The 13,775-nt window shown below is 39.3% G+C and overlaps 1 non-coding gene across 1 annotated transcript; it reads left to right on the top strand.

Annotated features, from left to right (window-relative positions):
• Nucleotides 1-7,717: 7,717 nt before the first annotated feature.
• On the top strand, nt 7,718-7,791 carry TRNAF-GAA (transfer RNA phenylalanine (anticodon GAA)). The gene has a single exon. It is a non-coding gene; the product is annotated as a tRNA-Phe (tRNA).
• The last annotated feature ends 5,984 nt before the right edge of the window (nt 7,792-13,775 follow it).

Genomic DNA, 13,775 nt, shown 5'->3' with positions numbered 1-13,775 from the left:
AGTGGTACATCCCAGTCCTTAAAAAAAAGCATTGTGGGCCCATGGTCCACCTGCAGAGCCCACCCACCTGTGCACTGTTGGGAACAGCAATGAGCTTTCCTCACAGATATTGAGGGACTGTTGTCAGCCCCCTGCCTTGTTCAGAGTGTGACCCCCTGCTGCAACCAGATACATAAGACAAAGTCTCGTCATTCTAGCTTCTAAGGAGCATTCTGTTTGTAATTCTACCAAGACATATTTGTTCATTCTTCTCTCAGTCTGTGGTATATTCAATATTCTTCACCAAAAGCATAATTCAAAGGCGTAAATTCGTTTTTGGTCTTCCCAATTCACCGTCCAGCTTATGCATGCATATGAGATAATTGAAAATACCATGGCTTGGGTCAGGCACACCTTAGTCCTCACACTTTAAAGAGGTCTTGTGAGGAGATTTGCCCAATGCAATATGTTCTTTGATGTCTTGCTGTTGCTTCCATGGGTGTTAATCATGCCTCTAAGTGAAATGAAATCCTTGACAACTTCAATCATTTCTCCGTTTATTATGATGTTGCCATTGGTCCAGTTGTGAGGACTTTTGCTTTCTTTATGTTGAGGTGTAATTCCTACTGGAGGATGTAGTCTTTGATCTTTATAAGTAAGTGCTTCAAGTCCTCCTCATTTTCAGCAAGGAAAATTGTGTCATCTGCAGATCACAATTTCTAAATGACTCTTTCTGTGGTCCTGATGGTGCCTTCTTCTTCGAATTGTCCAGCTTCTCAGATTATTTGCTTAGCGTACAGATTGAATAAGTATGGTGAAAGAATACAACCCTGACATGTAATTTTTATGATTTTATACCACACAGTATTCCCTTGTTCTGTTCAACTGACTTCCTTTTTGTCTGTGTACAGGATCCTCAAGAGCACGAGTAAGTGTTCTGGAATTCCCATTCTTTGAAATGTTATCTGTAATTTGTTATGATCCACACAGTTGACTGCCTTTGCATAGCCAGTAAAACACAGATAAATACCTTTCTGGTATTCTCTGTGTTCAGCCAAGATCCATCTGATATCAGCAATGATATCTCTGGTTTCATGTTCTGTTCTGAATCTGGCTTGAATTTCTGGCAGTTCCTCATCAGTACACTGCTACAAGCACTTTTGAATTCTCTTCAGCAAATTTTGCTTGTGAGTGATATTAATGATACTGTTCGATAATTTCCACATTTTATTGGGTCACCTTTCTTTGGAATGAGCACAAATATGGATCTCTTCTAGTCAGATGGCCAGGTAGCTGTCTTTCAAATTTTCTGGTGTAGATGACAGCACCTCCAGCACAGCATCCATTTGTTCAAACACCTCAACTGGTATTCCATCTATTCCTTGAGCCTTGTTTTTTGCCAATGACTTCAGTGCAGCTTGGACTTGTTCCTTCGGTACCATCATTTCTTGATCCTATGCTACCTCCTGCAATGGTTGAACATAGACCAATTCTCTTTGGCACAGTGATTCTGTGAATGCCTCCATCTACTTTTGATTCTTCCTACTTTGTTTATAATTTCCCCCATAGAATCCTACAACGTTGCAACTCATAATTTGAATTTTTTTTTTTCTGGTTCCTTTAGCTTGAGAAATACCAAGTGTGTTCTTTCCTTTGGTTTTCTAACTCCAGGTCTTTGCATATTTCATTTTCATACTTTACTTTGTCTTCTCAAGCCTCCCTTCAAAATCTTCTGTTCAGCTCCTTGACTTCATTATTTCTTCCATTCCCTTTAACTACTCAACTTTTAAGAGCAAGTTTCAGAGTCTCTTCTGATTCCATTTTCATCTTTTCTTTCTTTCCTGTCTTTAGTGGCATTTTGTTTTCTTCATGTATGATGTCCTTGATGTCATCTGACAAGTCATCTAGTCTTCTTGAGTCACTAGTGTTCAATTCATGAAATCTCTTGAGATGGTCTCGAAATTCAGGAGGAATATACTCAAGTTCATGTTTGGCTCTGGTGGCCGTGTTTTAATTTTCCTCATCTTCTAGTTGAACTTGGAAAGGAGAAATTGATGGTCTGTTGTGTTGTCAGCTCCTGGTCTTGTTCTGACCCTTGATATTGAGCTTCTCCATCACAATTTGCACAGATGCAGTTGATTTGATTCCTGTGTATTCCATCTGTTGTGGTCCATGTGTATAGTTGCCCTTTATGTTGTTGAAAAAAGGTATTTCCAATGAATCTCTCAGTGATCTTGAAAAATTCTATCATTTGATCTCCACTAATATTTAGATAAATTTGACTAGTTACTATCCACCACGGTGGTATAGCTCAGTGGTAGAGTGCATACTTCGCATGTATGAGGCTGTGGGTTCCATCCCTGGCATCTCTACCCTTTTTCTCTGATTCAACACTACCTAAATCCAATCCCGAAGTTATACACATTTATTTCTCCTAATATTTTCATACTATTCCTGCACATATAGAAAGTAAAAGCATAACCCGGTAGATTGCCTTGAATTCTCTTCCATTCGTAGGCTGTGAGCCTCTACGTCCACTTAGGTGACTGTGACAATGGAAGTAAGACCTTCAGAAAGGGGGGAAAAGAGGAACTGGATCTCAACAGAATCACTTCAAACACCAAAACAAAAGCATGCACGTTTACAGGCAGTTTACCTTGGCTCCCATTTGTATTACTATTAAGAGACAGAAAGAGAGAAAAAGAGGTGAGGAAGGACATTGCCAACAGTTTTCTTTAGTGTTTTGTGTTTTCTGGGTCAAAAGTCTGAGCAGAGGCAGAGGAGCCCATCTTATGCTCACCGATTTCTCTATGTGTGTTCTGTCTAAATATGAGAGATAGATGGCTGTAAGTTCCAAGTCTTTTTAGGTGAAGGAGTGGCTTGGATCCTGGACAAGGGAACGAAGACTGTAAGGGAATTAGAAGCCTTCCTAATATGCAAGGATAAAAAATAACTAGAATCAGCACATTCCCAATTGATACTCCATAATACCAGTTTTCCTATATTTTCTCACTCATTCCGTTTTCCTTCTTACTTCAATCTTTAAATAAAACGTTTACTGGAAATCGCAGTTAACATCAAAAGGAGGTACACGTATGTGAAGACGCAGGGAAAGGTTTTTCTGTCAAAAAGGAAAATAGATACATGTAGTTTCCGACTTACATCGTATTTGAATTATAATGAACAATCTTACCACCTGTCCTTTTTTTTTGTACATCTTGTCATCAGTAATATCTCCTATGTACCTGTTATTTATGTTATCATTCTCATACCAAGCCCGCAAAATAAATAAAGATCAAATTTTTCAAAATACTCCATCCTGTAGGGTCGCTATGAGTCAGAATTGACTTGAAGGCAGGGGGTTTGGTTTTGGTTTTTTGGTTTCTCTGGAAGCTGGTGAACCGGATTTGAGCCGTTCGGTGGCATGGTTATGATTATGTTGTAGGAAGAGCCCCCTGGTGGCTAGGAGCAGTATGGCTTTCTGGGGGCAATGACTGGAAACTGAGAGTAGCTAGGGTGAGAGCTCTGAGGGCCTGGGCTGTTTGGTTACAATTTATTTAGTAAACCTTATTGAGCACCTACTATGTGCCATGCCTTGTTTAGGCAATTGGAGTGTATATTCACATGGGTGAACAAAAAAAATAGTGGTAACATTTTTTTCCAGAGGGGTTGATTGATACGCAAATAAATCACAGCATTTGCTTTTTGTAATTATGACAAACAGCTTTTTTTTTTTAATTGTTGCTGGGAGCCAGGCTGCAAGGGCTGCCCCTCTGCACCCACTGCCCCCAGCATAAACATCGAAGAATTCCTAAAAAGTCAGGAATATCTCTGTCATCTGTGTTATGTTTCTGTTTCATTTTCAGCCTGTGTATAGCAGAATGTATAAGCATAAAATTCCATTATAGATTTAGGGACCTTTGGAGGGGGGCGTCCTACTCATAATCCCCTGGTGAAATCCCGGGTAGGGACAGCCCGTGTATTACCTGGGGATCAGCATGAAGTTGTCTTAGGGGGAAAACGAATAGCTCAACTATGGAAAACAAAAACAGGATGGTGGAATCCTGGTACTTACCGAGGCCCTTTTGTGATTAAACCACCACCCACACATGATCCCATAAAAGTGGAAAAACAATATTTTGAATTTCTATTGGCAAGAAATTGGGATTATGATGCTGATAGGCGCTTTTCTTCCAAAAACCACATAAAAACCCAAATCTCCAGGTCAGCAGACTATAGAGTTTCAGATTTAGGTATTCCAGTGTTTAGAAAAGCACTTCACAAGGCTGTCTCTTAGGGCTGGCAAATTCATCATGTAAACATTCCATGGGGCAAAAAGTAAACAGTGTTTCAATCAGTGTACAAGCAGAACTATACAAACCTCTTTCTGTGCTCAGTGAAAGGCATTACATATTTTCTAGCTCCCCAAATCCAAAATATCCCTGAATCCTGCCTTTTTCTTTCTCCTTGCTATCTCTGCTTTTTGTCATCCCTATCTTTTTCCTCTGAATTACTGAAAGCTTTGCATTTCTACCTAGAGTGGGACAAAGCAGACTGTGGCTAGGGAAAGTGCTATCGTTTCTTTTTCCATTATGATTCTCTTCATATTCCTGTAGAGCAAAGAGAGGGGAGAAAGGAGTGAAGAAGCAAAGCTTCTATCGGAAGTAACTACGGCAAAATGAAAGGCTTCAGCCTAAGAGAAATAATTAGATTAAAATAAAGATTGCCTAAACAGGGACTTGACCCCTGGACACTGAGATGAAAACTCCAATGCTATACCAACTGAGTTACACAGGCCCTTTTCTGTGTTTTTTTTTTTTTTTTTTCGTGTGTGTGTGGTTGTTTTTTTTTGGAGCCTGTCTTTTTTGGTTAATTTATGGAAGTTCCAATCCACCAGCCACGGCTTGGAAATCCTATGGGGCCCTTCTACTCTGTCCTTTAGGTTCTCTATAAGTTGGAATTGATGACAACAGGTTTGCTTTTTTGGTTATATGTGACCAGTTGCTTTCATATTGAGTGTTTTCAAATAGCTTTTCTTGAATTCTCTTCATTGCCAAGAAGATTTTGTTCGAAAGAGACGTTGTCATCTCTCAGATCATTTCCTTTTTTCTCTCTTTGCCTTGTATCACTTTAGATTTTTGGAACCAGAATGGCTTCCCCTAGAAAAGCACTGCCAAGTTTCTGACCATACTGGTGAAGGACTTCATTACTTGCCAAGTGTTGTGATTTTATCCCAGTTTCTCATTTCCCTATATGCACCTATTTTTCTGGAAGCAACACTCATGCTACTCTTTGTATCCCTCTGCACTGTCTTGTACATCATCCTTGCAGTCTTGGGAAGCAGAGGAGAAAGGAGTTGAAAGAGAGAATTTGAAGATGAAGGGAACATTCCATAAAGGTGGGTAAACAAGGCAGCCTGAGTTTAACCCTCTACATCTCTAGGTTTGCTTTTCTTCATGGAGCAATTCCCTATCATGTGTGAGCCACTTCTTCTTCTCATTTTTTTCTCCCCCTCCTCCACCTTTTTCTTCTTCTTCTCTTCCCTCTTTCTGTCTTTATTCACTGTTTGTTGCCCACATCCAAGGAAAAAGGATAATTATCTTGATGAAGAAATGTACCTTAAAACATACTACCTAGAATATGATCCAAGACAGTTCGTTCCTTTTGACCTACACTTGGAGAAAATAAAGTACAGGGAATCTGGGAACAAACAAAAGGGAAGACTTTTGGTGAGAAGAAAAGATTAACCTCTCTGGGAAGGAAAGACTAAGCCGGTCATGGAAGAAGAGTATTGTTTATTTCTGCAAATATCTCGGCAATTCTAAGAATGTTAGACTGTGAAAATTGAGAGAATTTGTAATTGCTTTTCTTTAGGAATTTATGTATTTCTCATCTCTCCTACCCTACGAATATATAAGGCATCGATTGGGATCTGCCAATTGGACCAGTGCTCCAGGGACCAATTTAGAATCCATAGCCCTGGGTGGTGTAGTGGTTAAGTGTTATGGCTGCCAAACAAATGGCCAGCAGTTCAAATCCACCACGCCTCCTTGGAAACTCTAGGGGGCAGTTCTACTCTGTCTTATAGGGTCGGTATGAGTCAGAAATCAACGCGTCGGCGGTGGGTTTGGTTTTTGGTTTAACCCTGGGCCACCTGCATATCGGGTGATTCTTCTACTTGTTGGCAGAGAATCAAGTTGTTAAAGCCTATGTTATGAATGGATTATAATAAAATATTTTCCTGGCATTAAATGCAGGCATTTCCGACAAAGTGTACTATTGTTTAAGCTTCCAGACCTTTCTCCCTCAAGTAATCCCACCTTATTTTTAAGACAGGAAAGGTCTAAATATAGCAACTTATGGCTCCCCCTTTCCTCATGCTGTCATCTAAAAAAAAAAAAAAAAAATCATCTGCACGCCTTTATTTCAGAGTTCCGTTCTTGGCTCATGTTTCTCTACCCAAATGCACCATTATTATCAGTGACTAGAGGAGAGTGCCTTTCAAGAAATATGTCATTTCTTATAATCTCACAATTTACTAATTCTAAGTAATTGTGATCTTCACGGGTTTCAGCTGCTATTTGATTTCTGTTTTGAATGTGGTTGAAGTTTCTTCCTTTTGCAAAGTGAAAAGTTTGAAAACAAACCCAATGCTCCCTAACAACATTTTCACTTTTAGGTTTGGACTACTTCTTTAGTGTATTGCTCCCGTGGCCTGATGGACAACGCCTCTGATTCTGGATCAGAAGACTGAAAGTTTGAGTCCGTTCTTGGTGCCTTGTTTCTGGTTTGGCAAGCAGTAGAAGCCCCTTGAATTGACCTCCAATGGCCAGTGTTTATTTTAGGAAATGTAAGTAACTCAGATGTATCTGTGTATTATCCTTCTCTCCCCTCCCTCTCCTCACACCCACCCATAGCCCTTTGGCTGCATGCATCTCCCTCAGGAATCTGATGTGATATTAAATGACCACCTTATGACGTTATATAAAGTTCTAAAGAGAAGGAACTGGAATTCTGTTGGCATATGTAAGAAATGTACTTACCAGTACTCATGTGATTTTAATTCAGCTGGGGTGTATGTGTGTGGTGTGGGGTGTTTTCTACAACATGGTGTTTGAAAACCTCCAATGAAAGTCGTTTTATGATTAAGCAGAATAATCGCTCAGCAAACCATGCAACTCATCTGCTTTTTATAATTCCCAACATTTCCGTTCTTTTCTCTTTTCGAAAACACTTTTTGCGTATTCGTATGGAAATAAGCACATTATTTGATGGATTATGTTTCCCCATTTCTACTCCAGAACAAGAAGCCCTTCACACTAATGTGCTCAGTAACCCTCTGTTCCCCATTACAGTGTCACTAAGAAGAACACAGAAAAAGAAGGACTGAAAGAGGAGAGAAAGAACAGCCTCGATCATTTCTTTAGGAATTTCCTTAGTTTTCTGAGTAGTGTTTGGAGCGTGGGACAGCCTGAGGTTACCAAGCAGAGAAGCTTCTTCCTGTTTTACCTTCCATTCCTGGCACTCCTCCTCTACCAACCCATCCACAAAAAAAAAAAAACAGCCTTCAAAAATTGGAAAACACTTTTCAGACGTGGATGGCAACAGACCTCACAGAATTTCAGGTTTGTGAGTAGATAATACTGCATGAGATTTACATTTACAAACGTGCAAGTCCTGTAAACAATACTTTAAGGTATAACTAAACTAGCACCCAGCGCCCTCCCCTCACACGGCAGCCGAAATAGCTCAGCTGGGAGACCGTTAGACTGAAGATCTTAAAGCTCCCTGGTTCAATCCCGGGTTTCGGCAGTTCTGTTGACATATGCATAATTATTATCAACCTTTTTTTTTTTTTTTTTAGTAACAGTTGCATTCCAAGGCTTTAGGATTCTAATAAAACTAACTGTAAATAAAGTTAAGCAAAAACTTGTCCGGAAGGAGGGCGCAGCTCAGTGGTAGACCGCATGCTTTGTATGTAAGAGGTGGAGGGATCGATCCCCAGCACGTCCAGAGTTTTCCTCTGTTTAAACACTGTTTAAAGTCATTCTTTCAGGAAACAGCCCCGGGTCGTCCACTAGTTGAGAACTGGGCTACCAACCAAAGGGCAACTGGCAGATTCTAGGAAACACTATGGAGTAGTTTTATCTTGTCCTATACTGTTCCTATGCGTCGGAATCCACTCAACAGCAACCGTTTTATTTAATTTTTCCCCTGAAGAAATACCGATGTAGTTCTCCTAATATTTTCCATATCATTCCTGCACACATACAAAGGAAAAACATAACCCGGTGGATTCCCTTGAGTGCTCTTCCATTCACAGGGTGTGAGCCTCTACATCCCCTAATTTGACTGTGACAACCCAAGGAAGACGTTAATAAAGAAAAGAAATGAAGAACCGGATCCCAACGGAATCACTTGAAACACCGGGCAGAAAAGCCTGCACGTTAACAGGTGGTTCACTTTGGCTCCCATTTGTACTATCATTAAAGAGGCAGACAGGCAGAAAAAGGGATGGGGGAAGGGTCCCCCGGAAAGTTTTCTTTAGTTCACTGTGTTTTCTGGGACAAAGGATGGAGCAAAAGCAGAGAAGCCCCCTTAATGCCCTTGGATTTCTGTACCGGTGCTCCGTCTAAAAATGAGAGATGGACGGCTGTAGGCCCTGAGTCTTTTTAGATGAGCGAGCAGCGTGGACTCTGGGCAAGGTAACGAAGACTGTCAGGGAATTAGAAGCTTTCCTAATACGAAAGGAGAAGAAATAACTAGAACTAACACATTCCCAATTGATATTCCATAATATCAATTTTCCTGTATTTCCTCACTCACTCCATTTTCCTCCTTATTTTAAATCTTTAAATAAAACTTTTACTGGGAACCTCAGTTAACATCAAAAAGAGGTAGACACATGTGAAGAAGCAGGGAAAGATTTTTCTATCAAAACGGAAAATAGATACAGGTAGTTTCCGACTTAGGCCATATTTGACTTAAAATGAACCACACTTAAGACCCTCATGTTTTTTTTGGCTGTACGTCTTGTCGTTAGTAGTATGCTCTGCATACAATCTTTGTTATGTTATCGTTCGCATGCCAAGCATGCAAAATAAGTAAAGAACGAATTTTTAAAAATATTGACAAAAAAGGCAACAATAAGGAAAACTTAAAAAAAAAAAAGATATTCGAGTAACTTGAGAATTGCCTTGGGACACTGGCCTTAGTGGGGGACTACTACAAATAAAAGGTGAATGTGTCACAGGTATGCTGAACACTTCCTCTGTAAAGAACAGCAGCTGACTCTGTTCCTTCACAATCAATCTTATCACATCTGCTTTGTATGACCAGTAAAGTTCCAGGAATTTCTAGTGCACTGCTGCTAACTTTCTAATGCATTATGGATTCAAAAATGCCTGTATTTCTGTATGTATTTCTGTTGAGTCAAAGCACCTTTAGGAAGACACAGAATTTGATGTTTGCTCCCACCACTGCCTTCTGGGATGTCATTACTTCTCAATTTTCTTCTCCCTCAAAAATATCCATAGCTGATAGTCAGGAGAGAGACTGCTTGGTTTCCAAGTCTGATTGGCCTCAAGTTGGTCGTGTTCCTGGGGTCAATTATTTATTTATTTTAGGAAGGATTTTATCAACAGAGGTAATGTGGTCATTTCATGTGTTATCTCCTTTTCCTGTTATCCACTTGTTCTCTCCGGGCACTTTAAGAACACGGTAGGAAAAATTGAAAGGAGAGTTGGGGAGAGTAATACTGGCTTCGTACAATGAACTAGGAAGTATTCCCTCCTCTTCTATTTTATGGAAACGATTGTGGATAGTCTGTGTTAACTCTTTCAGTATTTGTTGGAATATTCTAATTAATCTTTCTGGGCCTGGTGATTCTTTTATTGGGTGGAGGTCTTTTAAAATTGCTAAATCATATAACCTTAATATAGTGCTATTCAAAATACATATTCATATTGAGTGAGTAGTGGCAGTTTGAGTTTCTTGATCAATTGGTCCATTTCAATTATGTTGTCAAAATCATCTGTGTAGCATTGATTATACTATTTCCTTACTGTTCTTTCCTTGTCTGTAGTCTATAATGATATCCCCTCTTTCATTCCTGATTCTGACACTTTGGGTTGTCCCCCCCCCTTTTTTTGGTTGCTTTTTTTTGTTTTCAGTCTTCCTAGAGGTCTGTTAATTTTATTCATCTTTTCAGAGAACCTACTTATTGTTTCACTGATTTTCTTTATTTTGTTTACTTTGAATTTAATTTATTTCTGCTCTTATTTTTACTATTTCCTTCGTTCTGCTTGATTTGAGTTTATTTTGCTCTTCTGTACCCCTCTTTTTTAAAACTTTTTAGATTCTTGAAGTGAGAGCGTAGATAATTGATATGAGGCTTTTTTCTTCTGTATGCATTTAGTGCTATAAAATTCTTAGTACTGCTTCAGTGTGTCCCAGAAATTTTGACATGTTGTGTTTTTATTTTTATATTCTTGAGACTTCCTCTTTGACTTATAGATTGTATAGAAGTGCGTGGCTTAGTTTGCAACTTGGAAAATATGCTTTATGTTTCTGTGACTGATTTTTAGTTTGATTCCATTGTGGTCAGAGAACCCACTCTGTATGATTCAATTCTTTTAAATTCGTTGAGGTTGTTTGGTGGCCAGGAGTATATGCTCTATCTTGATACATGTTCCTTGGGGGGTTGATAGAATGTGCATTCTGCTCTTGTTTGGTGAAGTTTTATATAAATGTTGATTAGGTCTGTTGACTGATGGAGTTTTTTAGTCCTTGTATATGTTTGTTGATTTTCTGTTTCGTTGCTTTTCAATTATTTAGAGATAGGTGTCAAAGTCTCCTACATAATTGTGGATTTGCCTCCATCTCCTTTTGATTCAATCAGTTTTTTTTCCACAGAGTTTGCACCTCTGTTATTTGGTGCATACACATTTAACCCTTCTATTCAGGTAGTCCCAATTGTCTCATGTTAGTGTCACAAAGAAACACACAACTGTTTTTTCCCCTTATCATTAGTAATACGTAATATAGTGTGTAATTTGTTACTGTCACCATATCTATAAGATTGTATGTAATTTTTCCAACCTCCCAAGACAAATGAAGCTTGGATTTATAAAGATACTACTAATAAAAGGCAGTAATAATGAAAACTGAAAAGAAGAGAAGAGGTATTTGACTTACAGCAGAACCGACTTAGGAAGGAATCGTTAGAACGGAACCCTGTTGTAAGTTGGTGACTTCCTGTTCCTTTTGGTGGATCGATCCTTTTATCATTAAGTGGTATCTATCACTGTCCTTATTAACTTTTTTTCTGAAGCTTTCATTTTTTGATGTAAATATAGCCAATTGAGTTTTCTTTTCATTGATGTTTGCATGATATATCTTTTCAAAAATTCTCTTAGATTTCTACCTGACCATATAGTTACATATATGAAATGAGTTCCTTGTAGACAACTTATACAGGCAGTTCCCACGTTACAAAAGTCTGACTTCAGGACAACTGCTTTTGCCCTTTAATGGTAGGTAATTTTCCCTAACTTTGAAATAATTGAGCCAACCCTACTCCACCAAATTGTTCATCACAACCACTGTTACATGCTGCATGACAGCTTTTAAATCATTGAAAAGGCTTCCAGCCTTTCTTGCAGTAAAGGAAGGCTAAATAAGAAACATATGTGCTTGCTTTGACTTTTCTACAAATTAAAACAAAAAAAAATTTTTTTATTGTGCTTTAAATGAAAGCTTACAAATCAAGTCAGTCTCTCATACAAAAATTTATATACATCTTGCTATATACGCCTAGTCGCTCTCCCCTAATGAGACAGCACACTTCTTCTCTCTACCCTGTATTTCCCTGTCTATTCAGCCAGCTTCTGTCGCCCTCTGCCTTCTCATCTTCCCTCCAGACAGGAGCTGCCCACATAGTCTCATGTGTCTACTTGATCCAAGAAGCTCACTCCTCACCAGTATCATTTTCTATCTTGTACTCCAGTCCAATCCCTGTCTGAAAAGTTGGCTTTGGGAATGGTTCTTATGTTGGGATAACAGAAGGACCATGACCCCTGGGGTCCTTCTAGTCTCAGCCAGACCATTAAGTGTGGTCTTTTTAGGAGAATTTGAGGTCTGCATCCCACTTCTTTCCTGTTCCTTCAGGGATTCTCTGTTGTTTTCCTTGTCAGGAAAGTCATCGGTTGTAGCCAGGCACCATCTAGTTCTTCTGGTCTCAGGCTGATGTTTATCTACAGATCTGAATTAAAGACTTCAACACAGAGTTAGGAATGGCTACTATTTCTTTTTCAACTCTGCTTTTCTTCAGATTCCTGTAGAGTAAAGAGTGAAAAGAGAGGAGTGAAGAAACAGAGCTTCTAAGAGGAGTACTTAGGGTAAAATGAAGGGCTTCTATGTAAGAAAAATAATGAAGAGTAAATAAAATCCCCTGAAAAGGGACTTGAATCCTGGACCCTGAGATTAAAAGTCTGATGCTGTACCTACTGAGCTCGCAGCCCAGCTTATGTATGTTTTCTTGAGCTTAACTTTTAGGTTTCTATACTGCAGTTGCAATCCTCTAGCCACTCTTTGGTTCCCCTCTAGGGTCCAGTCTTCCCTGTCCTACAGGTTCTCTGTGAGTTGGAATCGACTTGATGGCAACGGGTTTGGTTTTTGGTTATATGTGGCTAATTGGTTTCACACTTCATGTGTTCAGATAGTTTTCTTGAATTCTCTTTGTTGCCAAGAATACTTTGTTTGAAAGAGGTGCTGTCTTCAGTTAGATCATCTCCCTTCCTTGTCTCTTTCCTTGTATCTCCTTAGATTTTAACAACCAGAGAGGCGACCTCTACAGAAAGCACTGCTGGGTTTCTGAACATACAGCTAGATGTGAGGGACTTCATTACTTGCCAAATGTGGTGATTTGTCCCTTTGTTTCTTATTCCCCACCCGCACTTACTTTTCTGGAAGCAACACGAATGCTACTCTTCTTCATATCCCTCTGCATTGTCTTGTACATTTTTCTTGCAGCCTTGGGAAACAGGAGAAAAGAGTTAGAGAGAGTTTGAAGACCTATGAACATATACCGTAATGATGGGGATGTCAAGGAGCCTGGGTTTAATCTTCTAAATCTCTGTGCTTACCTTTCTTAATGATGCAATTTGTCTACCAATGTGAGCCACTCCTTCTCACTTTCTTTCTCCTCTTCCTCTTCCTTTTCTTTCTTCTCTTCCTTCTTCCTGTCTTTATTCACTGTTTGCTGCCACACCCAAAGGAAGAGGAGAATCATCCTGATGAATTAATGTACATTAGGACATACCATCTCGAGTATGATCCAAGATAGTTCATGAGTCTTGATCTAAAACTTGAGAAAATACTGTACAGGGAATCTGGGAACAAATGGGGAAGTTTTGGTGTGAAGGAGACTAGCCTCTATGAGGAGGAAAGACAGAGTATGTCTTCTGGGAAAAGAGTGTTGTTTATTTCTCAAGAAAACTCCGTGCTTCCAAGAAACCAAGGCTATGTGAAAACTGAGATAATTTGCAATTGCTGTACTTTAGGAATTTGTGGATTTCTTCTCTCCTACCCTATGAATATATAAGGCATAGTTGGGGTTGGGTCACACAAAATTGCTTGCAGTCATTTGTGAATCAATACAAAAAGAGCTAACTTTTAAGCAAAATACCTAAGAGTTAGCATTTCAATAAGAGAAGTGCCCTTCCAAGGTATTTTGGTTCTCCTCTCCTCACATGAAGTAGTTTGGAAGTCACCAAATTGCACATCAGACCACTGGA

The sequence above is a fragment of the Elephas maximus genome, chromosome 1 (assembly GCF_024166365.1).
Source record: "Elephas maximus indicus isolate mEleMax1 chromosome 1, mEleMax1 primary haplotype, whole genome shotgun sequence".
Taxonomy (NCBI): domain Eukaryota; kingdom Metazoa; phylum Chordata; class Mammalia; order Proboscidea; family Elephantidae; genus Elephas; species Elephas maximus.
Note: the sequence above shows the minus strand (reverse complement) of the source record. Positions and strands in the feature narration are given on the sequence as shown.